This window comes from Schistocerca americana, chromosome 2, assembly GCF_021461395.2.
Source record: "Schistocerca americana isolate TAMUIC-IGC-003095 chromosome 2, iqSchAmer2.1, whole genome shotgun sequence".
Classification (NCBI taxonomy): Eukaryota; Metazoa; Arthropoda; class Insecta; order Orthoptera; family Acrididae; genus Schistocerca; species Schistocerca americana.
The window spans coordinates 443,306,235-443,333,429 of NC_060120.1; the positions used below are offsets into that span (position 1 = coordinate 443,306,235).

The window sequence follows — 27,195 nt, forward strand, 5'->3', positions numbered from 1 at the left end:
GCCGTGCCAGCCGTCCAGCCGCAGCGTCTCCAGCCGGCGCAGCGCCTCCGCGGCCAGCGTGGCGGCGGGCAGCGCCTCCGCGGGCGAAGACAGCGCCAGCCCCAGCAGCGGCCGGCCGCCGCCCACGGCCGCCGCCGCCGCGTCGGCCAGTAGCTGGCCGCTGCACAGGTAGCCCCAGCAGCGCACGGAGCCGCCGCCCTGCACGCCGCTCAGGCGCGCGTCCTCAGCGCTGCAAGAGCAGTTGGGCCCGCGGTTGCTCTCCTCTCCCATCGCGCACACCGCCAGCAGCGCCAGCAGCAGCGCGGCGACTAGCCGCCGCCTGGCTACCATCGCCCCGCATTCTTCCCCTGCGCAAAGAAAAAAATAATATATATATAAGCACTGACACGGCTACGATGGTGATGATTAGGTGTAGCGACCCTTTTTTCTATCCCGACTTCCGCATCTTGCATGAAAGTAGGAATGTTAATTTATTTATATATTGACTGGTATTGAGGGGTTTTGTTTTATCCTGGCTAGTTCTTAAATTAACCCCAGTGAGTCACTACACGTATTGTCTTCCCACTTTTGAAGGAAAAAACCATAAGTAAATTAATACTAGTGTTTTCAATAGAGCCGGCCGGAGTGGCCGAGCGGTTCTAGGCGCTACAGGCTGGAACCGCGCGACCGCTATGGCTGCAAGTTCGAATCCTGCCTCGGGCACGGATGTTTGTGATGTCCTTAGGTTAGTTAGGTTTAACTAGTTCTAAGTTCTAGGGGACTAATGACCTCAGCAGTTGAGTCCCATAGTGCTCAGAGCCATTTGAACCATTTTTTCAGTAGATTCCCGTTCACTTGCTTGAGTTACTAGTCTGCAGTTTATTCTTGGTGAAAATCACGTAACCTAATTATTTATGAACCTAAATCGAAGTAAACTTCAAGACGAGTAGTCAGTTTCAAATTAACACGTTATTTTTTTAACAATAATTATTAATAAATCAGTTCATTCACACCATCGCATTCAAAGGGGTTCTTTCAATAAGCATCTAATCTGGAATCCTGTCAGTATCAGAGATACTGAACAATGTTCTGTCACTTTCGATAAAAAGATTGTTCCCGTTTAATATCCATAAACTGTCACGAACTATGATTACTAGTCGCGTGAAGTAAAGCTTTTCCACTATCACAATACAAAGTCCGAATCTGTCCAAAAATCGTTAATTCCGTAAAATATTTAAATCTTCGCACGAAGTGACGTTAAAGTCAGAGAGATTATTGATCACCTCCCTGTTCGTCTAATGTGACAAAAGTTCTAATTCTGATCTGAAATTAATGCTTCCCAAAAAACAATCTCGTCGCGATTTATTATTGCGCCCTGGTTTAATAAAGCTCCTATTGTTGCTTCCCAAAGCTGTACCTCCTAATTGACTTCGAACGGACTAGAGGGTAGAGACTGGAGTATCATAATTGCATTGTATGTCTCTTTATACTTTAGTAAACGCTATCTTTGGTGTTCAAGATCTACGTTGTGTGACTATAATATTGATTTTCTCATATATAAGAATAACTAATAATTTAACCATTTCTATCGTTTTTCCCCCTACCCATGCTTCCAAAATTTATGATTAAAATTCTTTTCTTTTTCCATTATTTTTTACTATAGATTTCCCTCTATTTGTCTCTTATTTCTATTTCGTAAATTACTACTTGTGGAGCGGCTTGTTTTTTTTTCCTTTATTGATTTTCAATTCCCCCCGAAGGGGGCGGGCTGGCAGCAGCTTAGTACGCTGCTCTACAGCATACAGACTTTTATTTCAAAAACGGGAGAAGAAAAGAAACAAGAAAAACAGGCGATAAAACGGTGACGTAAAGTGTAAAATGGCGGAAAAATGCGTAAAGTTAAAACAGAAAGCAAAAGGGGTTGGCAATGTTAATAAAAGACACAGGAATCAGACAAGTAACATAGTACACACACAATTAAAAAACACAGCGACAGTCTGGTTTCTGTTCGCAAGAGATAAAAAGCACACCCAGCGACAGTATGATGGCTGTTCGCAGCACTTCCCCAAAGACACAACACGGAACACTGCACTGTAAAACACTGCACGAAAAGGGCGGCACAAAGATGACACTCCTGAGCCAAAGGCAGATGGGGGGGGGGACCTGGAGGAGGGGGAAGAACAAGGAGGGAGGAAGGAAAAAAACGAAAAGGGGGGGGGGGGGGTAACCAAGGAGGGAGAGGACTAATAAAGGGGGTGAGGGGCAGGGCAGACGCGAGAGGGAATGAAGGGAGGCAGAGGAGGGAAATGCAAAAGGACGTGGGGGAGAGAAGGGGGCAGAGAGAGGGGAGGTGGGGAAGAAAGAGGATGGAAGGGGGGAAGAGGGAGCCCGGGAAAAGGACAGAGGAAAGGAGGGGGAGAAAGGATCAAGGCTGATAGGAGGGATAAATGGAGGAGGTGTTGATGGAAGCCACCTTGGGAAAGGAGATGGAGGGTAGGGGGGACACAACAGTGAAGACGTGGCAGGGGGCAGGGATGGGAGAGGAGAGGAGCAACCAGGGGGGTGAGGGGGATCAAGGCGGCGGGAGGTGTAGAGGATGCGGATATGTTCGAGGTGAGTGGCTTGGGATATTTTCTGAATTTATATTTCGAGGGCATGGGAGCTAATTTGGGAGCTATTTTGGTTTATTAACATCGAGAGGTGTTGTAAGTGTTACATATGGTTCCAGCGTGATAAGCTGCTAGTTTTTCTGCGATTTGCTTTCAGTATGTAGTAAGACACAGTTTTCTTTCGGTTAAAATAATTCGGCATTTGTTGTGGAACATCGTGTAATATTCCCCCTTCAGCCTTATAGTTTTATGAAGTTCAGATAGGTGGCGGTGTTATAAGTAGTCCTCAAAATGCCATCTGTAACGGAGCTGCTTTCCAAGCAGAGCTTTCATTGACTTTCTTTTGGCGGGAAACCAGGTTATCATAGCTGTCTGCAGAGACTTGGCAGTGAACAAAAGCACCGTGAGTCGTTGGGCAGGCGTCTCGCATCAGCGGAAGGTCACGCAAAGCTGTCAGATCTCCCGTGTGCAGACCTCCCCCACACAGCTGTGACTCGTGCAATGCTGGAACGTGCGGACACACTTATTCGACGTTATCGACAGATCACAATCAACAACCTCGCTGCATAACTGGAGGTCTCTGTTGGTACTGCTGACACACTAGTCCACTATTTCGCGTACTCAAAGGTTTGCGCTCGCTGGGTTCCTCGCTGTCCGACAGAAAACCAGGAAGAGCAAGCCTAACAGAAAACCATAAAGAGCATCGAAGGTTCATCTATTTGGCCCAATGAAGGATGTACTCCGCCGGAAGCAGCACGTGGATGATGTGCAGCTTATTGATGCAATAAGTCGTTGGCTTCGAGGTCGACCAGTAGTGGTACCACGCGGGCATACAGTCCCTCACAATAAAGTAGCGGACGGGCGTCGCATTGAACGGAGATTATGTTCAAAAATAGTTCGTAGCCAAAAGAGTGGACAAGATCATGACGTACTGGAACCCTGAATACAACGAAACTACTTTCAGAAAAAAAATCTTACATTACTTTTTGAACGCCCCTCGTAAATTTACATTTGCATCCTGTAAGCCACTTTACAGTCCGTGACGGAAGCTACTACTACTAATACTACTGACGCGCGCACTTTCTTTTGCTGCAACCAAGCAACGGCCCGCTCAGGGTCCCTCAGTCTCCTGCGCCGACTTAACGCCGTCCAATCTGATACTGAACAAACGGTGTTTAGTTATAACGTGGCTAGTTAAGGAAATCCTAGTTTTAACTGTTAGTGGTTAAACAGTGTTCTCATGCTGAAGGCCAAATAAATAATAATAAAAAGGTGTAGCTCTGTCTCAGCTGTCGTTCACCAACAACACTGGGCTAGCAATCCGAGAGCAGCTCCTGGGGGTTATGTGGGACATCGACGCAGCTGTCAGAAATGAGTAGCACTTTGAGAGAAAGTCTGTATTGTCAATCTGTCAGTTACATGCCAGAGAAATACGACACGCGAATCTCGTGAAAGATGACCTTGTTACTATGACTGCTATTTGGAGTTATCGGCTGTGCCGTGGGTTTCTTAAGCCGTGTGATTTAGGGTTCAATTAACCCCACTGTTGTTGAGAGGCGTTTGCTGTTAGTTATATTGATAAACGTACCTTTACTTCACGCTTGTTTGTTTCTGTTACCTTTGTGCTGTCTTGGTAATTTATGAATATGAGGATCAGTCCCTGTCACGTGTACTCAGCATAAAGGCAAGATCAGTTTCTTGTCTTAGTTGAAGCCGTGTGAGCGTTATGGTTCAAATTTTATTTATAAACACTTTTGGTGGGATTTGAAGCCACGTACACTGCTAATCGTCTCTGTTCGTGTTACAAATACTGCTGTTTTCTGGTGCGAGCCCACTTTCAATGCTAAGAGTATTATTTACGCTGGCTTGGGCACGCAGGCTTACGTATATCACCTTTAAAACATTATTTTTGTTACAGCCAACGGAGCGTATTTTTTAAAATTTTAGTTAAACACCTTCTTTGTTTTACAAGTTTCTTCAAAAGTGGAACATCGTTCTGAGCTGATAAATAAATGTCTATTGTTGTTAGTTTTATTGCTATGAAATATCTGCTAATGCATGTTTTTCTCTCTATCTGTTCATATGTGCTTGTTTAATCTGTTGGAGCCGGCCGGTGTGGCCGTGCGGTTAAAGGCGCTTCAGTCTAGAACCGCGTGACCGCTACGGTCGCAGGTTCGAATCCTGCCTCGGGCATGGATGTGTGTGATGTCCTTAGGTTAGTTAGGTTTAATTAGTTCTAAGTTCTAGGCGACTGATGACCTCAGAAGTTAAGTTGCATAGTGCTCAGAGCCATTTGAACCATTTAATCTGTTGGAACACAGGTGATGAAGACGTTACTCAGTAGTTTGTTTTCCCACGTTGAATTGTTCAATTCCTAATTCTAAAATTTCATTAGATTTATTTACTGAAGATGTGATAAGAAGTACATAAATATTTGCAGTACCACTTTGTTTCAGATGATATTTGAAACCGCTGCCAGTTCCTCGCTAGCCACAGCATTTCAACCGCTATAATTAGCCCCCGTCTGTTATTCGTGAATGGTGCCCGCGAAGAACTGTCGTTAAAATTCTGTACGGGGTATAATTTCTAAGTCTTCCGTCGTAGACTTTTCTTAATACATACATGGGAGGAAGTAATACGTTGACCAACTTTTCCTAGAATGTTACGACCTCGGAATATGAACAGTAACCTTTTCCATGATACGAAACGCCTTTCTTGTACCAACTGCCACCCAGAGATTGTTTAGCGTATTCCTATCGCCCTCACGTTTAATAAACGATCCCGTAACTAAACGTGCCGTTCTTCATTGGATCCTCTCTATCTCTGCCTTTAATCCTACTTGTTACAGGGGAACTGTTCCATCCGACATGTTGAAACCCGCATGATTTTTTTTAAATACAGAAGTAACACCCCGAAAGTAATACAATCTCAAAATTTTAGAAGCTAAGACACACTGAAAGTATTAAAAAATATTGAAATTTCCCAAATTTCTTGCTTGCCAGGTGGCTGGAGACATGTACACAACTGCCGTAACTGTAGCAGACGGCGCGTATGCAACGCGATTGATACACATAAACAGATAATACGGCATAGCGTGATCGTAATTTGTAAAGCGAATTTGTTTCCGCCGATAGTCTCTCTGACTCAGTTGTTCACGGTTACTATTTGCACGAATTTGCAGCTTATTAAATATCCATAATAATTATCAGTTGCCTTTGTGGTATCGCTAAGAGTATAAAATTGAGTTAATTTTCTTTGTGATCTCTTGACATATGCTTGCTAAGGTTCCAGAGTTCCACAGTAAAGTGGAATACAATCAATGTTTTCAACCTTGCAAATATAAAATATGAAGAACGTGGTATGCAACCGAAGTCACCTACTTCTCTTGAAGACCTACACGTGTGTTATTTATAGGTTAATTTCTTGTACATTCATTCGAATGACGTCCACATGTCGTTAAAAATTGTGGTAACACTAGAAGAAATAGGAAATAATGCGGATAATTTCGTGAATTTTGTTACGAAAGATGACTTTTATACAGGTACTGAAACTGCGCGAAAAATTTCAGGATAGGCTTTGACATGTCGGATTGGATCATTCCTTTGTCGTATCGACAAAGGAGTACTCAGAAATAGGTAGCAGAGTTTTGTAAGGCTCTTCTTCCTTGGATGAATCTTCCACTGAATCTAAGCCTAGCATCTGCCTCCCTCAAAATTAATTGTATGTGGCCATTATACTTTAGAATGCCCCGGACGGTTACTGACAGATATTTCACGGTTGTTACTGTTTCCAGTGTTTTTCACGAGCAGCGTAATGGAAAAGTAATGGATGTCTTCTCCACCAATTCACGTGCAATATACACTCCTGGAAATTGAAATAAGAACACCGTGAATTCATTGTCCCAGGAAGGGGAAACTTTATTGACACATTCCTGGGGTCAGATACATCACATGATCACACTGACAGAACCACAGGCACATAGACACAGGCAACAGAGCATGCACAATGTCGGCACTAGTACAGTGTATATCCACCTTTCGCAGCAATGCAGGCTGCTATTCTCCCATGGAGACGATCGTAGAGATGCTGGATGTAGTCCTGTGGAACGGCTTGCCATGCCATTTCCACCTGGCGCCTCAGTTGGACCAGCGTTCGTGCTGGACGTGCAGACCGCGTGAGACGACGGTTCATCCAGTCTCAAACATGCTCAATGGGGGACAGATCCGGAGTTCTTGCTGGCCAGGGTAGTTGACTTACACCTTCTAGAGCACGTTGGGTGGCACGGGATACATGCGGACGTGCATTGTCCTGTTGGAACAGCAAGTTCCCTTGCCGGTCTAGGAATGGTAGAACGATGGGTTCGATGACGGTTTGGATGTACCGTGCACTATTCAGTGTCCCCTCGACGATCACCAGTGGTGTACGGCCAGTGTAGGAGATCGCTCCCCACACCATGATGCCGGGTGTTGGCCCTGTGTGCCTCGGTCGTATGCAGTCCTGATTGTGGCGCTCACCTGCACGGCGCCAAACACGCATACGACCATAATTGGCACCAAGGCAGAAGCGACTCTCATCGCTGAAGACGACACGTCTCCACTCGTCCCTCCATTCACGCCTGTCGCGACACCACTGGAGGCGGGCTGCACGATGTTGGAGCGTGAGCGGAAGACGGCCTAACGGTGTGCGGGACCGTAGCCCAGCTTCATGGAGACGGTTGCGAATGGTCCTCGCCGATACCCCAGGAGCAACAGTGTCCCTAATTTGCTGGGAAGTGGCGGTGCGGTCCCCTACGGCACTGCGTAGGATCCTACGGTCTTGGCGTGCATCCGTGCGTCGCTGCGGTCCGGTCCCAGGTCGACGGGCACGTGCACCTTCCGCCGACCACTGGCGACAACATCGATGTACTGTGGAGACCTTACGCCCCACGTGTTGAGCAATTCGGCGGTACGTCCACCCGGCCTCCCGCATGCCCACTATACGCCCTCGCTCAAAGTCCGTCAACTGCACATACGGTTCACGTCCACGCTGTCACGGCATGCTACCAGTGTTAAAGACTGCGTTGGAGCTCCGTAGGCCACGGCAAACTGGCTGACACTGACGGCGGCGGTGCACAAATGCTGCGCAGCTAGCGCCATTCGACGGCCAACACCGCGGTTCCTGGTGTGTCCGCTGTGCCGTGCGTGTGATCATTGCTTGTACAGCCCTCTCGCAGTGTCCGGAGCAAGTATGGTGGGTCTGACACACCGGTGTCAATGTGTTCTTTTTTCCATTTCCAGGAGTGTATTACGTTTATTTACGTCGACGCTATGCTATGCAGATGTTCCTGCATTTCTCTACAGTCTTCAGGCGTTGCAGAATTCCTATACACAACAGCATTGTCTGCAAAAAGCTCATGTGGCTCCAGCATTATCAACTAGTGAACAATAATGGCCTTCCGCACTTACATGAAGTAGAGACGACTGTAGTTAAAATAGATTAAAGCAACAGTAACCTCTTAAACCAAACAGGTACAACAGACGAAGACTACAAACAGGACTTAAATTACGACATTGACCTCAAGAAGTTTACCAAATGCAGTAACAGAAAACATATATATAAGCAACACAGGTAATTGTCCGTAAATATTTTATAAAATAGGAGTAGAATAATATTGGATTACGTTACATGTCGTTGTTTAGGTCTTCAGTCTGAAAACAGGAATGAAGCACCTCTCCATTCGAACCTATCTTCTGCAAGTCTCATCAATCTTGAACTACTGCAACCTACAGCCATCGGAAGCTGCTTACTGTAGCCAAGTCGTAGTCTCCCTCCTCAATTCTTACCTCCCCCTCCCCCCCCCCCCCCCGAACACTTAATTCGATTACGAAATTAACGACTCTCTGATGCCTTAGAATGTGCCCTATCAATCGATTCCTTCTTTTAGTCGAGCTGTGTCACAATTTTTTTCCAAGCCTACTTAATTCCACCTAATTAGTTATTCTATCTATCCATTTAATAATTATGGAAACATTATAGAGTGGGTGAACTGTAGTGTTGCTTGTCCGCGTCATTATCTGCTGGACGCTAAAATATCTGATAAAATGATAAAGGACTAAACAAACCACAAGGAAATCATAGATGAAAGGGTTATTATACAAGCGAGATATTCAGACACTTTTAGCCTTGGCGTCTGTCTGAACGCATTTAAATAATGAGTGATGGTCGCCACTTAAAAGTGAGTCTCTGTCAACATGACTCTGACGACCACACTTCGTATTGCCCCCCCCCCTCCCCCATCCCCTCTCCCATTCACACACACTCCGTCCTCCAGAGTAACACGCGTGAGTCATGTCAGGGTCTAGCCCGCATGTTCCAATTTCATATTGAACGTGAGTACTTCGCCAACAGTCAGAGTTCACTATTCAATAAGTCAGTTACATAATTGTTGGAACTTGGCACCTGTAAACACATACTAAGCCAACCAAATCGTTTACATAGGGTAGGTGGTCGAGTGTCTTTCACTTGAATTGGCGTAACTGTCAGTCACTTTGCCGTTACAAATCTTTCCACAGTCTAAGTAACGCCAATATCACTTGCTACCACGGATATAAAATAGTGGCCAAATGCAACTGACAAAATAGAAGAATTGGTATTATCGAAGCTGTAGCTTGACAGATCCCGTTTTTTAGTTCGGACAGATGTAAAGAAAACTGCGATACTCGTTTTCAGTTTCGACCAATGACGTATTGAAATCGTGACAATGGACACAACACACGTTATATGATTGACGATATTCTGAAACATAAACAACCCAGTCGGTTCTGATTACCAGAATTTACTAAACTGGAAAAAATATTTCGAATTACAACTATTATGTGCAATCACATATAAATACCAGAAACATTTCTGGTAAAGAAAACTATTCAAGTATCGTATAAACATGTTTTGCGGCTGTAACAAGCATCACGCACGCAGTACAATAAAATCAAATATTTATCGGAAATAAGTCGTAGCTAGTATCGAAAAATACACTTTACATTAATAGCTCGAGTGGAGGCTGCAATACATAGTTTAGTGTATATGTACTTGTGTGTATCAAGAGTGACTCGAAACGGTTAACACCCAAGGAGGTTTATCGGAAGCAACACGAAACGAACAACGTAAGAAAGCCGTACTGCTGTAGTGCGGCTCACAATACACACACGCTAGTACCGAAAAATACTCTTTAGCTGTCTTAAGTGGAGAATGCAATACGCAGTTACAAATATCTACTGTATGTACACACAAAGACAAAAAATGGACGCTCCACAAAGAAATTACCCGAATGGGACGGAAATCGGTAGATGTGATGTACAAATGAATACAATTTTCATAAAAACTCAGACTCATCCAAGAGAAAGAGCTTCACAAACTGAGCAAATCAGTAACGGATTGGTCCACCTCTGGCCCTTACGCAAGCAGTTATTCGTCTTGACACTGACTGACAAAGATGTCTCCTGAGGGATATCGTGCCAGATTCTGTACAACTGGGGGGTCAGATCGTCAGTATCCCAATAAGGTTGGAGGGCCCTGCCCATAATGCTCCAAAAGTTCTCAATTAGGGACAGATCCGGCAACCTAGGTGGCCAAGGCAGGCCCAGCATGGCTTGTCACGAAAGGACGCTGTGGATGACAACCGAGGGATCCCGCTATGAAATGAAATGGCACCCCAGACCATCACTAATGTTTTTCGGGCCAAATGGAAGGTGACAGGTTGGTATCCCACCGCTGGTCTCTCCAGACTCGTTTTCGGCCTAGAATGTCATTAACTGAGTATAATTGTCTTTCGCTCATGAGTCCCATTCGAGATGAGCCCCGATGACCAGTGAAGGGGTGACTGACGACGCTCCGGACAGCGCTGGGATACCAACCTGACAGTCGCACCCCAAGCGGCCCGACAACCGAGAGTGACGGTCTGGGGGGCCATTTCTTTCCAGAGCAGTACCTCTTTGGTTGTCAGCCGCTGCACCCTTACAGCACAGCAGTAGGTCGACGATATTCTACACCCCGTTTTGCTTCCCTTCATAAGTTATGCTGGGCTTACATTTCAGCATGATAATGTCCGCCTGTACACGGCGAGAGTTTCTACTGCTTGTCTTCGAGCTTGCCTTAACCAGCACTGTTGCCTACTCTCTCTGCAATTGAAAATGTTTGGAGCATTGTGGACAGGGTCCTCCAACCATCTCGGGATCTTGACGATCCAGCGCTCCAGGGAATTTGGCACGATACCCCTTAGGACATCCAGCAGCACTATAGACCAATGCCAAGCCGAAAAACTCGTAATCTGTTTTTCTGTACATATACATCTCATCTACCGATCTCTCTCCCATTCGGATAATTCCTTCGTGGTGCGTCGTTCTGTTTATTTGTCTTAGAGTATGTGTATCGTGAGTAAATCGAAATGGTTATCAGAAAATGAAATTTAAGTGTTTATGAGAAACAAAACGAACCGGGTGTCGTAAAGAAGCATTACAGCTGGAGTATTACGAGCATACGGAATAAGTTCACAGACATGTGAATGGCTGGAAGACTTGTTAAATAATAGAACCCAGTGCGTTGTCCACCACGGTGAGTGTTCAGCAGAGAGAAGGGTATCGTCAGGAGTGCTCCAGGGAAGTATTGTAGGACCGCTCTTGTTCTCTATATACATAAATGATTTGTCGGACAGGGGGGAGGGGGCAGCAATCTGAGGTTGTTTGCTGATGATGCCGTAGTGTACAGTAAGGTGTAGAAGTTGAGTAACTGTAGGAGGATACAAGATGACTTACACAAAAATTATAGTTGCTATGATGAATAGCAGCTAGAAATAAATGTGGAAAAATGTTAGTTAACGAGGATGAGTAGGAAGAACAAACCTATAATATTCGGATACAGCATTACTAATATCCTACTTGACACAGTCTAGTCGTATAAATATCTGAGCGTAATGTTGCAAAGTTATATGAGGTGGAATGAGCATGTGAAAACTGTGGTAGGGTAGGCAAATGGTTGACTTCGGTTTATTGGGAGAACTTGAGGAAAGAGTGGTTCACTTGCAAAGGAGACTGTATACAGGACGCTGGGGCGACCTACTCTTGAGTACTGTTCGAGTGTTGAGATCCGGACCACGTCGGATTGAAGGAAGACATCGAAACAATTCAGGGGCCGGCTGCTAGATCTGTTACTGGTAGGTTCGAACAACACGTAGGTGCTACGGAGATGCTTCGGGAACTCAAATGGGAATCCCTGGAGGGAAGGCGAGATTCTTTTCGAGAAACACTTTTGAGAAAACTTAGAGAACCGGCGTTTGAAGCTGACTGCCGAAGGATACTACTTGCCGCCAACATACATCGCGCGTAAGGACCACGAAGTTAAGATACGAGAAATTAGGGCTCATGCTTAGGCGTACAGACAGTCTTTTTTCCCTCTCTCTCTCTATTTGCGAATGGAACAGGGGGGGGGGTGACAAGTAGTGTTAAAGGGTGCCTCCCGCGACGCGCCATACGGTAACAAAAACGACAATATTTTGTTTCTCAATAATACCAGAGAGGATAAACAAAATTTCTCTCGGAAACAACAAAAATATGACCACATAGGCCTATAGGGCTATAAGGAAATGCAGTTCCAAGAACTCAGTAAGAAGAGACTTCACAGCAGCCATTAGCATTTCGTTACTAGTGACAGCCCTCGCTTTATACCGCAGCTTCCCCTTGAGCCGCTCCCACATGCACTCACTGCTGTGAATTTTCGCAGTATAATGGAACCACAGGTAATATATATACATCATTTATGACTCATACCGTTAAAAGCGCGGAAGAAATATATATAGTCGGTATGATAAAAGAAGAGCCCTGAAAGCTTACATTAAAAGAATCAGCTTGGTGCGGTTGCTTCGTGTAGCGCTATTTCGTGTAAGTCTGTGTGACAACGCCCCAGTCTTGACTATTGCTTCCGCCAGCAGTTGGTTGCGACTCACAGTTTAAAGATAGTAATAGTATTGCGAACTTTGGCGTACGAAGTGTAGGCATCAGACCGACACAACTAATGCTGAGTATTTATAAGAGCAATTCAGTACGAGCTCATTACTTGCCGTAACAGTGAGAAGATGTAAGGGGAGAGTAGAAAGGGAAGCTTTTGGTCTGTTCTATCATCGCAAACTCTCCTCTCACTTTTCTACCCTGCCTACTAGTCGGTTTATAGTATAAAGCTAATTTGTCACGTATTGCATTTCTGGTCTTACAAGGGAACCTCCCCATCGCACCCCCCTCAGATTTAGTTATAAGTTGGCACATTGGATAGGCCTTGAAAAACTGAAGACAAATCAATTGAGAAAACAGGAAGAAGTTGTGTGGAACTGTGAAAAAATAAGCAAAATATACAAACTGAGTAGTCCATGGGAAGATAGGCAACATCAAGGACACGGGGACTGCAGGAGCGCCGTGGTCTCGTGGTAACGTTAGCAGCTGCGGAACGAAAGGTCCTTGGTTCAAATTTTCCATCGAGAGAAAACTTTAATTTTTTATTTTCAGTTTATGTGACAAACTCTTATGTTTTCATCACTTTTTTGGGAGTGATTATCACATCCACAAGAAAACCTAAATCGGGCAAGGTAGAAGAATCTTTTTACCTATTCGCCAAGTGTACAAGTTAGGTGGGTCGACAACATATTCCTGTCATGTGACGCACATGCCGTCACCAGTGTCGTATACAATATATCAGATGTGTTTTCCTGTGGAGGAATCGGTTGACCTATGATCTTGCGATCAAATGTTTTCGGTTCCGATTGGAGAGGCACGTCCTTTCGTCTACTAATCGCACGGTTTTGCGATGCGGTCGCAAAACACAGACACTAAACTTATTACAGTGAACAGACACGTCAATGAATGAACGGACAGATCATAATTTTGCGAAAATAAAGAAAGTGAACTTTTCACTCGCGGGAAGACTTGAACCAAGGACCTCCGCTTCCGCAGCTACTCACGCTAACCACGGGACCACGGCGCGCCTGAGCTCACACTCTCCTTCATGTTGCGTATCTTGCACATGGACTACTCAGTTTGTATATTTTGCTTATTTTTTTCATAGTTCCACACAACTTCTTCCTGTTTTCTCGATTGATCTGTGTTCGTTTTTCAAGGCCTATCCACTGTGTCAACTTATAACTAAATCTGAGGGGGGTGCGATGGGGAGGTTCCCTTGTGAACAGCACGTTGCAGGGCATTATATGCTCGATAATGTTCATGCCTAGGGAGTTTGGTGGCCAGCGGAAACTTTTAAACTCAGAAGAGTGTTCCTGGAGCCACTCTGTAGCAATTCTGGACGTGTGGAGTGGACAGATAATAACTATGCAAAAATAAAGAAAGTAAAATTTTCACTTGTGCAAAGACTTGAAGCAAGAACCTCTCCTTCTGTAGCTGCTCACGCTACCACGACACCACGGCGTTCCTCAGCTCACGTACTCCTTGATGTTGCCTATGTGACCCATGGACTACTCAGTTTGTATATTTTGCTTATTTTTTCACAGTTTCACACAACTTCTTCCTGCTTTCTCAATTGATCTGTGTTCGGTTTATCAAGGCCCATCCACTGTGCCAAGTTATAACTAAATCTGAGGGGGGTGCGATGGGGAGATTCCCTTGTTAGTAGAGGATGCACCATGAAGGACGTAACTTATGAGTGTATAATAATGTACAAATTTACTGATGAAATTAAGTAACTGACATGTTATTGCAGAGATGTATGAAATGTGATACTACTCAAATGCCGTTCTAGACTCTGCAAACACACACTAATTCCCTCGATGATATTTTCCATAACTTTTGGGGATACTTGCAACTCCACTTTTGCAATTACAGACCGAATCTCGGCGTTGAGGTCTGGTTCGTCGGCGTAATTACGAGGAAATCAATAACATGGTGTCAGCTCACATGAGTAGGATAGCTAATTCACCTAACCTTTGCGAGAAATCACGCGACAAAGATACCTCTCTCGTAACCAGTCGGTTGTTGCAATCTGCGTTGATGAGCCAAAACTTTACGACAACCTGCTTAATAGCTTGTTTGTCCGCCTTTGGATCGAAATACATCACTCATTCTGCGTATCAGGCTCAGACAGTTTGTTGGTAGTTTTGTGGAGGTGTGTAGCATTAGATGTCTACACACAGGTCATGTAATTCGGTAAATAACGGACCGCTGATTTGTGTACGCGATGATGGCGCCCAATAGCGACCCATGTGGATTCCACAGGATTTACATCACGAGAAATCAACGTGAGATCCGTGTATGTTCCTCAAACCACAGTAGCACGGTCCTGGCTCCGAGACAGGGACAATTATAGCGCTGAAAGACGACATAGCAGTCGGGGAAGACATCACGCATGAAGGGATGCAAGTGGTTCGCAGCGGTCAGCGTCTCTTCGTTTATTACCTCAGGTCCGGTGCAAGCACAGGAGAACGTCTCCCATAGCATAATGCTGCTCCCACCAGCCTGCGTCAGTGGCGTGCTGCACGTTTCGAGCCGCCTTTCACCTCGGCGACGCCGTTTGTGGAGACGACCACAGACCTAGTGTAGCAAAAATGTGATTCACCCGAATAGTCGACACATTTCCATTCATCAGCGGTGGAATCCCGATGGTCCCGTGCACACTACAACCGTAACTGACGATGCCGCTGGGTCGACATATGAACACGTAGGCGTGGTCTGCTGCGGAGCTCCACGTTCAACAATGTAAGATGAACGGTGTGCTCCGAAACACTTGTGTGAGCACCAGCACTGTGCTCTTTCGACAGAGATACTACAAATCTCCATCTATCCCATTTTACACAGCAGACAACCATCCGATCCCCATGTTCTGTGAAGAGTCGTGAACGTCCAACCGTTTAGCGCCTAGTGGTAGTTTCGCTGTCCTCCTGCCTCTTTCCGTAGCGCTCAGGACAGTAGCACGTCAACATTCGAACAGCTTCGCCGTTTTCGAGATACTGGCCTTCACAGGTCCTGCGTAATAATAATCTGCCCTTGGTCAAAATCGTTTATCTCAATGGGTTTCCCCATTTGCGGCCCATATCTTCCCCCGTCCGTGTCTGCTCCGCTTACACACTTTTGCTACCGCGTCACGTGCCCTCAACGCCACCAGGCGATATCCAACTTCGCAGGGTCATAATGATTTGGCTTATCAGTGTGTGTGTACATGTGTGTGTGTGTGTGTGTGTGTGTGTGTGACATGTTGCACCATCGTTTTGAGACGAAATCGTCACCGTCCACTATTAAAGCATTTCCGATGTCATCTCTCAAGAAGTACGACACCATTAGGCCCTGAAGCCCAAACACTCGATACGGATCTAATGGCTTCCCTATAACACTCGAGGGTTCTGTATGTGCCAATTCGAACAATTTTGGTTGTTCGTGAAGCCATTCAACAGGAAGTGCGCCTTATCAGTGAACATCATTTACTTGGCGAAAATGTTGTCCATTGTTCGTATGGCAAGCACCCAGTGGCAGAAGGCTCGCCGCTTTTCGTGTCGTTTGGCTTCGTTTGTTGTCAGTTGGGTTTTACAGTCCCAAAGGTGCAGATCATCTTCCAGAATTCGTTGGATGCCGGTTCTGCAAATATCCAATTATTGTGAACGTCGGCGATTAGGTTTCGCCGGACTTACAGCAACGTTATTACTCAAGATCCCTATTTTTTCCTAAACGAGGATGCGAGAAGGTTTTAATATGAACAATCGAATCGGTTTTCTCAAATTTTGCCGTAAATCTCATCACAGTCGGCTTATTCGGCACATCACGTTCACCAAATATTCGTCGGAGTTTGCGAACAGTCTCTTCGCAATATTCGCCATGTTTGTAATAAGGTTTCAAGTTGACAAATTCAGGTCGGTCGTGAAGCGCTCCGTTACTAACCACAAAGAAAATAAAAGGAATTCGTGCAACTTTGGGTGTTACCAACTTATTTGAGCAGAAATGGCGGGAATTTTAATAGTTGCATTTTTTATCGGATACCCTTTATATGCTGATAACCAGAAGTTGCAATACCAATATCAGTTGACTGAAATTTTTCTTGAGATAAATGTTATTTCTGCTTTCGAAACTTAACCTTACGTTCTTTACGATCCAGTTTTCGCTATCATACGAAATTAGGGAGGAACCATTCTTTGAAGAAACTTTTCAATCTCATCTCATAACTTGTCATGGATTGTACCATATATACTCCTATATTGAAAACTCTTCATACTAAGTATTTTTATCATAGCGAATTTGACGTTTCTAGTAACTGAAATACTGTATTTGCTGTAAAATTCTTTCCTATGAGGGAACGATCAAAAAGTTTCCAACCGAGAACGTTGCTGCAGTGTATATGCAATGTAGTGCGGCTCGGACGGGGGTATACAGCCTCCGACACGTAGGCTAGGGTATGTGGTATGCCCATCTTTCCGACGTGCATACGGTAAATGCTGAAACTCCAACAGTGGTAACGTTACTACCAAGTGAGTCCCAATAGGACCAACGCGCTGTTATTGTTTTCCTGGCTGCTGAAAGACAAACACGGGAAGACGTCCGTCGAAGAATGAAGAGTATGCATGGGGCAGCATGTGCGTCATCCATCCTCCCTTCGTCCCAAGAAGTTCAAGAGCCAGATATCCGCTGGAAAGTGCGACGCTCACCCTGTTCTTTCATTACCGAAGCCCATTACTTACTGATTTCAAGGGACCCGGTATCTCCATCACAGGAGAATAGTACTGCGCAACGCTGGAGAAATTACGGCGTGCAATAAAGGCGAAACGTCCACGAAAAGCACGACTACGGGTACTGCTGCTTCATAACAACGCAGGGCCCTATATCGCTACAAAAAGGAATCTGTCGAGCTACAGCGTCAGTAACACCAATTATTCTTCGCTCCCAGTTGTCTACGGCCTGTATTTTATATCTGTGGTAGCAAGTGACAGTGACGTTACGAGACTGGGGACAGATACTTTACGGCAGCGCGGCTGACAGCTGGTGATGTGCTCGTGCAATTACTGACACGTGAGGCTGAACAAGACGTGTAGCACCGATGGGAGGTTGGGTACAAGTACATAAATACTCCAGAATCAACAGAAATTGTTCGTTGTGGTTGTTGACTGGAACATATTTATCTCAAGTGCTGCTTGTAAAGCGGTCCATTCAATAGAATGTCTCTCCTTCAAACGTAAACGTGAGTTTGTTAGTACTATAATTTAATTTGTGAGTCGTGAGCGTGTGGTAAATCTCTTGTTGTACCACAGACTGTTTCCCCAACGTTTCTATGGCACAAGAGGATCTCTGCGGTTAATAAAACGGTTGCGTAACATAAATTGAGGTGCGATCTTCTCGGAAAAGTTTGAAATGTGTAGCGAGCAACGAGGAAAGTCACGGTCCCTTTCGACGAAAGGCTGAACAAACAGCGACCATCTCTTGGTATCTTACGAAAATCTAGACGTTGCAAGCAATGAAATGCGTCAGTCCAGGGACTATATTTCTTACGTATTGTCAGAGGTGCTAGAGGCTATTGAGAGGGTTGCAAAATATGAATCTTCGTAACATGTATACACTAAGAACTGGTAGGCAGACTTCGTTATCTGACTGGTGTGTGAAAGTGTAATTAGTTCATGTATAGATTGTATAAGGAAATAGTAACTGTGGACCGAGCTGTCTGTATTCAAATACGATTGTGACATTTATCACAAACGTTATTTTCGATATTTAAGAGTGTACCCACGACAGACTTTTCTTCACTACCCCAGCAAAATTTCAATGTACTGGAATGTAATGGATGGAGAAAGACACAGAAGAAACCAGTCTAATGTGAAACTACAGGTGAGCGAATTCACTCACCGCCCAATGACAACTCATTATTCGTCTTTATGCGAAATGAGAAACATAGTACTGGGGGCAACTGTTAGATACAAGTGGAAACCCAAAAGACGAGACAAGACGTATATTAGACAGCTTGCACATTCCCCTTTCTTCACAATTTTGGTTGGCTATTGTAGACTATTATGTTTGATATCTCTTGTAACGGAGTGGATCAAAGACGTTTGTTATTAGATTACACAAGAATGGAAGCCAACATCGAGGAAGATCAGTTTGCGTTCTGAAGAAATTAGGAAGACGTAATCCAATATTACCGACGACTAAAAATGTTAGAATAGGGCAGACCTAAGTTTAGAGCATTTCTAGATTGAGATAAACTTTTGACGATATTTACTGGAACATACTCTTCAAAATCTTGAAGGTAGTAAGGATAAAATACAGAGAGCGAAAGGTTATTCGCCTCTTGTAGAGACACCAGAATGTATTTAAAGAGTCGAAAGATATGGAAGGAAACCAGTGGTTCAAAGGTGTGTGAGACAGGGTTGTTATTCAAACTGTACGCTGAGTAAATAACAGAAGAAACCAAGAAGAAATATGGAAAGGAAATTCAAGTCAGGGGCAACAAATGAAAACGTTGTGCCGGCCGAGGTGGCCGAGCGGCTCTAGGCGCTACAGTCTGGAACCGCGCGACCGCTACGGTCGCAGGTTCGAATCCTGCCTCGGGCATGGATGTGTGTGTTGTTCTTAGCTTAGTCAGGTTTAAGTAGTTCTAAGTTCTAGGGGACTGATGACCTGAGAAGTTAAGTCCCATAGTGCTCAAAGCCATTTGGACCATTTTTTATGGGTCTATCCTTGCAGACTATGTCCATACCTACATGCAGTTTGTCTTTCCCCTGCACGATGGCATCTAATAGGAGGACAATGCAATATGTGACACAGCTCGCTGTGTGAGTGAGTGATTCGAACAGCACCTGGATGAGTTTACTAGGCTCCACTAGTGACCAGACTCCCCGGATTTAAACCCAATCAAGGATCTGTGAGACCATTTAGATCGGGCCGTTCACGTCATGGATCCATAACCGAGATACCTAACGCAGCTGGACGCGGCAGTGGAATCGGCATGTCTCCACATCCCTGTCGCTACCTTCCACTGACCTCACTTTTTGACACGTGGTCACGTTAATGTGACTGGAAAATGTATTTATGTGCAGTATAGTCTGGTACAGAACTGAGACGTTAGCGATAAGGAGTTTACACAAGGATGAAACACATGTCTTTTAAATGTGCTAAAGATTAGATGGACAGATGAGTAGCTGATGAGGTACCGAACCTAATTGTAAAAAAAAAAAAAAAAAGAACTTTACGACACAACTTGACTAGAAGCAGGGATCGATTGATAGGGCAAATCCTGAGGCATCAAGGACTCGTCTGTTTAGTACTGGAGAAAAGTGCGGGCGGTAAAAACTGCAGAGGGAGGCTAGGTAGGGGACTAATACAGTAATCAGGTTCAAATGAATTTACCTGCAGTATTTATTCGGAGATGGCGAGGCTTGCAGGATATAGAGTATCGTGGAGAGCTACATCAGAGCAGTCTTCGGTCTGGAAATCACAACAGCAGCATCCCGTTAAATAAATGTGATAACAAATGCGTGTGATTTTAGCGCTATCTAATTGTCTACTACAGCATAAGACTGTAGCTTGACGGTTCCAAAACACTGTAAGAATTGACAAATAGAAAATTACAGTCTACCGTTCCCATTTTAACCACCCCGACGATTTGTGTGCAACGGGTAAGGAAAGCAGTCACTTGTTCACTCTTGATGCCAACGGCCTTACCGCAGTGGTAACACTGGTTCCCATCAGATCACCGAAGTTAAGCGCTACCGGGCTAGGCTAACACTTGGATGGGTGACCATCCGGTCTGCCGAGCGCTGTTGGCAAGCGCGTTGCACTCAGCCCTTGTGAGGCAAACCTGGGAGCTACTTGACTGGAAGTAGCGGCTACGGTCTCGGAAACTGACATACGGTCTGGAGAGCAGTGTGCTGACCACATGCTCCTCCATATCTGCATCCAGTGACGCCTGTGATCTGAGGATGACACGGCGGCCAGTCGGTACCGTTGGGCCCTCATGGCCTGTTCGGGAGGAGTTTAGTTTAGTTTTAGCTCATTCTTGATGGAGTCAAAAAAATGGTTCAAATGGCTCTGAGCACTATGCGACCTAACTTCTAAGGTCATCAGTCGCCTAGAACTTAGAACTAATTAAACCTTACTAACCTAAGGACATCACACACATCCATGCCCGAGGCAGGATTCGAACCTGCGACCGTAGCGATCGCTCGGTTCCAGACTGTAGCGCTCAGAACCGCACGGCCACTAAGGCCGGCTGATGGAGTCACTGTGATGTTTACGTGGGTTCCTAGTTACGTCGGTCTGACGGGAAACGACGCCGCTGACGCTGCTGCCTAGGTTGCAGTCCTGGTACCTCGGCCCGCTAGTTCTTGCACTCCCTCCGATGATCTCTGTGTTGCCGTCTGTCAGCAGGTGGCGCCACTTTGGCTTCACCACTGGCCCTCCCTTCATGGGGACAAGTTCCGGGGAATTAAACCTCTCCCATCGGCCTGGACGACCTCCTCTCGGCCGTCTCGCCGGGAGGAAATCGTTTTAGCTGCATTGCATATTGGGCACTGTCTTTTTAACCATCGCCACTTGTTGAGTGATGCCCGCCTCCACTATGTGCTCACTGGCCTCAACCTCTGACGGTTCGCCCTTTCATGACAGAATGTCCTTATTTTAACCACTTACGTTCTCATTTATGCCGTCTGAGCTATCAGCCGTTTTAGCGAACAGTGCGCGGGCTGTTGACAGTGTTTTACTTTTTATCCGCCGTAGCAATATGGCGAAGGACATTTAATCTTTAGTTCAAGGACTTTGTTCCTCTATGACGTATTTTATGAACCTTCCTTTAAGTTGCTGCTTTTAGCTGTCTTTCCTTCCGTCACCTTGGCTTAACGCGTAGTTTTTAACTCTTTTTTTCTTAGTGTTATATTGTTCTGACATGGGCGCGTATGACCCTAGTTGTTTTTGCGCCCTAAAACAAAAAAAAACAAAAAACAAAAAAACGTAGATGTGTGGCAGTCCTGAACCGACGTCAGTTACATAATCGTCGGTGGTAATGCGACATGACGTCACCGTTGTAGCGACGTGGGAGCTGGCACGGCGCATGCGCAGGCGGAAGCGGCGCCGCCAAAGGCCGCACCTCCTGCTCCGTGCCTTCCTGCCGCTTCTGCAACTGGCAGAGCTGAGACGAAGACGCACCCTTCAGCATTTTTTGCGGATTCGGACACCGATATCGAAATAAACGGACCAGCATTGGCATTACGGTTTGGTTTCACGGCCACAACGCGGGCAGCGTGGAAGTCACGTCAGTTAACAGTGCCATCTGGGGGCGTAACTAGGAGGAAGGTGCGCGCTCTATCCTCATCCAGTTGTGTTGATGTCTCCGAAATTTCGTGTTCGCCGACAATCGATTACTCCCCATTTGTTCTTTCCGGTTTGTCTACTGTTTTTCCGTCGACCATTCGCCATTTTTCCTATCGGCAATTCACCGTTTTATAAGAAACTGAGTTGTGGCACACCGCACTTTGGTGCTGCGTCACGAAACATCCTCCTGGTTCCATGCAGACGTGGCGCCCTTTGGCTCAAGTCCAACACTACTTCTTGGCGTAAGTCAGATGTGCCGTGTTATTCACGACATCCTGCCTCGTTTTTCTGAACTCGTTTCTGTGAAAACAAGATTAGGTAATATACTCACCAAGCATTACACCACGACCCTGATACAATATCTGCGCGGACCAACGTTAATTCGTAACGCTACGCTACGCTACACCCTTGAATTTGACTTAGCCCATTCCACTTTGGATAAAGTACTTTCGTCTGCTCTGGTCCATCGGTCCACCTTTTTCCGAATCTCCCACGTTTCTTTTCTTTCTGCTTTTGACATCTGCCTTCTTGACAATAAAATTAATTCATGTTAACGGACTTTGCGTTTATGCACCATATATTATTTTATTTACGTACAGATAAATATTGCATCTAGAGAGTACCTGTTTAGTAATGACACATTTAAATCCCACTACCAAGTCCGATGAGGATCACGAATCTGTGACCTGTATGACGCTTCTTCTTCTGCCCCCTGATTGTGGTTCTAGAGCTAACTACGACAAACTGTGGTCCCACATTTCCAAAGTTTGTTGATGTAACCATTATCTCTAATGTACAATTTTTGAATTTAGAGCAGAGATTTTAATTATTGTCTGGGTCTCACATTTCTTAAGTAGTCTTGTCACATACGCACATCGACTTCTGTGAAAGTTGTCCTTTCGGTTGTCTAGTCTTTACTTTGATGTTATCTTTTACTATTCAAGTTTTACTGTCATACAAAATTGTGGGAATTGCTGTAACTTCAAAAAATTGCACGTTTCTCTTCTTCTCTCAAGAGGTCTTCGGATTGATCCACGAATTGCCCATGCGCTATGCTGCTGAGGCACTTTGCAGCGTACCGCACGCGGTGGATCTACCCTCGCCGTAGGGGGAGTGGCGGGTGGGAAGGCATTCGCGTCGCTCGAGGCGGAGCGTCAGTGTGAGGGGTGTCCGTGTAGCCTCACTCACTCAGCCTGTGAGTGGACAGGTGGCTGCTCCTTCAGCAGGGTCCGAGCGCGTACGCTGAAAGAGAGGTTCGCTAGTTAACGAAAGCTTCAATGCAAGGCGAATAATGAACCCTCGCCGGAAAATAGCTTCCACGGCCGGAAAATAAATCCAGTGTGTCCTCGTAACTGCTGGGGAGCCTAATCCGAGATATCGAGAAGGTCACGCCTGAGGCTATTGAGCGTGCAGCGTGCAGTCGATTGCAAACTGTGGGTCACATAGGCACCAGTGACTGCCTATCGCTAGGGTTCTAACGCCATCCTCACGTCGTATGGCTGGCTGGCAAAAGGGGCGAAGACTGCTGTCCTCGCGTTTGGGGTGTAAGCAGAGCTCACAATATGCAGCATCTTTCCCCGGAACTGATTGGAGTGTTTTGATTTGGAGTTGAGTGGACGGTATCAACCAAAGACTCGGCCTATTCTACGACGACCTTGGCTGCAGATTTTTGGACCCGCATTATGGGGTGGAGAATTGCAGCACTCTCCTTGATAAGCGTGCACTATGGAAAGGAAGCATCTACTGGAGAAACAGAGTACTTGTGGAGTGCAGACGGTTGGGGATTTTTGTAGGCTAGGTGATATTTTGAGGTCCTCTGAGAGCGAAATCATATGGCATACAAAGTAGAGACATTTCGATTGCTAAAATTTTGACAATAAGTTGTAACAAATGTCTTTAATTTACTGCCCTCCGGGAAATTTGTTGCACTTAAATGACTCTCGGAGTCGAGACACGGCTGAAACTCGAAGTAGAAAACTCTGAAGTATAGGCGTATCCAAAGGCAGATTAGACGCCATAGGAGGGGAATTTACCTTACAGTAGACAAAAATATTGTATCTATAGAGGTTAAAATTGTGTTATCTGGATGCGTGCAAAATGTCTAAATAAACTCCAGTTAATGATCAAATGTTTTTGCCGGCCACCAGATTCAGCCGCGACAGTTTTAGAATCATTCAAAGAAAGTCTACTCTCGTTAGTGCCAGAATACCAACATCATGGAAATCAATGGACTGAGTGCAGGTGGTACGGGCTTGTGAAGTACTTCTGAGCACGAGTGTATTTTTGCTGAAAGGAGCAGGTAAGCAGTTGTTATCATAGAACTGAGAAAATGAATGGACGCCATCCAGTATCGCTATGATGGACACAGAGAAATTGTGGGTAAAATTTAAACTGATTGTGAAGCGCATCCTGAAGTATTATGTGCCGATCAAGTGAATTAAGGACGGTAGAGAGCTACCGTGGTTTATGAACAAAATTCGGAAAGCGTTGATTAACCAGAGACTATTGCACTCTCGGTACAAAAAGCAAAGTTCAAATGATGACAGGCAAAAGTCAGTGAAAGTTAGTGTGCCTGTAAAAGATCGATACACGAAGCATACAAGAGCTACAAAATTCACACCTTAGCGAAAGATCTTTCCGAGATCCCAAGAATAATCTGATCCTGTGTGAAATCGGTTAGCTGGTCGGAGGCTATTGTTGAGCAGTCTGGTGAGGCAGTAGAAGACAGTTAAAGGAAAGCCGAAGTTTTAAATCTCGCTCTTAAGAAATCATTCTTGCAGGAGGATAAGAAGGGTTAAAGAACGGACCCGTAAAATTGTAGAGTAATATCCTTAAAGTCGGTGTGCTTCAGGTTTCTCGAACATATTCTCATTTCGAATATAAAAATATTCTTTAAGGCCGAAGAGCTTCTCTCCGCAATTAAGGACGGATTCACTAAGCCTCGCTCATGCGAAACTCAGCTTCGCCTTATCTCGCATGATGCACTGGGAACCAAATGAAGGGCAACAGACAAGTTCCATATTCCTAGCATCTGACACGGTGCCCCGCTGCAGACTGTTAACGAAGGTACAAGCATACAGTACAGGTTCCCAGATACGTGAGTGGCTAGAGAGCTTAAGTAATAGAATCCAGTACGTTGGTCAGCACACTGGACTCGCATTCGGGAGGACGACGGTTCAATCCCGTCTCCGGCCATCCTGATTTAGGTTTTCCGTGATTTCCCTAAATCGCTTCAGGCAAATGCCGGGATGGTTCCTTTGAAAGGGCATGGCCGATTTCCTTCCCCGTCCTTCCCTCAACCGAGCTTGCGCTCCGTCTCTAATGACCTCGTTGTCGACGGGACGTTAAACACTAATCTCCTCCTCCTCTAGTACGTTGGTCGAGACGGCAGAAGTTCGTCATAAACTAGGCTTGCATCAGGAGAGCCCCAAGTACGTATGTTAGGACCACTGTCATTCTCTGCGTACATAAAATGTCTGACGGACAGGATGAGCAGCAATATGCGGCTGCTTTTTGCAGATGACATTGTGGTGAACGGGATGGCTTCGTCGTTGAGTGAATGTAGAAGGATACAAGATCACTTGCACAAAAATTCTAGCTGGTGTGAGGAATGACAAGTTGCTCTAAACGTAGAAAAATTTAAGTTAATGCAGATGAGTAGGAAATGCTGCTGCATTCAAATACAGTATTTGTGGTGTGCTCATTGCACAGTCACATCAATTAAACATCTATCTTTAATGTTGCAAAGCTACTGAAAATGGTACGGGAACGTACGGATGGTATAAGGCGAAGAGTCGACTTCGGTTTATTGGGAGAATTTTGGCAAAATGCGACTCATCTACAAAGGAGACCGCGTACAGAACATTTGTGCGACCTATCCTTGATTACTGCACGAGTGTTTAGCATCCCCATCAGGTAGGAGTAAAGGAAGACGTAAACTGTTCAGAGGCGGGCTGCTAAGTTCGTTACCGGTAGGTTCGATCAAAATATGAGAGTTACGAAAATGTTCCATGAACTCAGAGACGGGAATCTCCGGAGGGAAGACTATGTTCTTTCCGCGGAACACTACTGAGAAAATCTAGAGCACAGGCGCCTTTAAAGCTGACTGCACAACGATTGTACTGTCACCAACGCACATTTCGCATAAAGACCACGAAGATTCGACAAATTAGGGCTCCTATGGAGGAATATAGATAGTCGTTTTTCTCTAGATCTATTTGGGAATGGAACCGTAAAGGAAATGAGTAGTAGTGGTACAAGGTATTCTCTGTCAAGCACCAAACGGTGTCTTGCGGAGTATGTAGTAGATGTAGAGGTAGAAGAATAGCGGAGGGCGTACAACAAGGTCCTGGAGAACCCAAGATTTCACTTTGGTTTCACTATATGACTTCCCGTCAACTGCTACTACAACTGTGACCCTTATGAAAGGAAATCAAAAGTCGAGTGGCACAACCCCAACTATGTTCCATAAACACACAATTAAATCAATAGCCACTTGTGACGAACGGTGTCAAAAGCAATCTGGAAATCTAGAAACACGGAATCAACTTGAGATCCCCTGGCGTTGGGACTCATTACTTCTTATGAATAAACAGCCAGTTGTGTTTCGTCTTAAGCTGCTTCAGGTCGCTGTGTAACAAGAACCTACGTGTTATAAAAACTTTATCGATATTTTTCGGGCGCGATTCGTCATCAGAATATCAGACGGTAATTTTATTAAAATCGCTGCTCAACTGACAGCGACTTTGATGCTTTCGTTTACCGTCTAACAAAATCATCAGAAGATGAAAATGTAAAATCATCAGAAGATGAAAACGAAGCGCAAAATGAGTTAGACGAGGTGTCTGAATAGTGCGAAAAGTGACAAGTAACGTAAACAGTAAAACGTATAAGGTCTCTCCTATAAGCATTTAAAAATTTCCATTACATTTCGGTTACACCGTAAATCACACAAATGTAAACGTTATATATTCTGTTAAATATCTAGGGATTACAATTACGAACAACTTAATAGTGGAACTACCATATAGAAAATATAGTGGGGAAGGCGAACCGAAGATACATTTTCATGGCATAACACTTAGAGAACGGAAAAGATTTGCTAAATAAACTGCCTAGGCTACGCTTATGCATCCCATTCTGGAGTATTGTTGGTCGCAACTGAAATATCACCAAGTAGGACCGACGAATGTAATAGAAAAAGTTCAAAGAAGAGCTGCTCATTTTGTATTATCAGGCAATAGAGAACAGAGTGTCAGAAAGACTACAGGCGAGTTGCGAAAGGTTTCGCGCAGCTTCTCTAA

The 27,195-nt window shown here is 45.1% G+C and overlaps 1 long non-coding RNA gene and 1 pseudogene across 1 annotated transcript in view; one reads left to right on the forward strand and one right to left on the reverse strand.

The window, feature by feature from the left end:
* Positions 1–198: 198 nt before the first annotated feature.
* The window catches only part of LOC124596576, a 256,439-nt gene continuing 229,442 nt past the window's right edge, over positions 199–27,195 (reverse strand). The window contains exon 3 of the long non-coding RNA XR_006978322.1: positions 199–347. This is a non-coding gene — a long non-coding RNA (uncharacterized LOC124596576). The remainder of the gene's footprint in view (positions 348–27,195) is intronic.
* On the forward strand, positions 20,235–20,352 carry LOC124597625 (annotated as a pseudogene).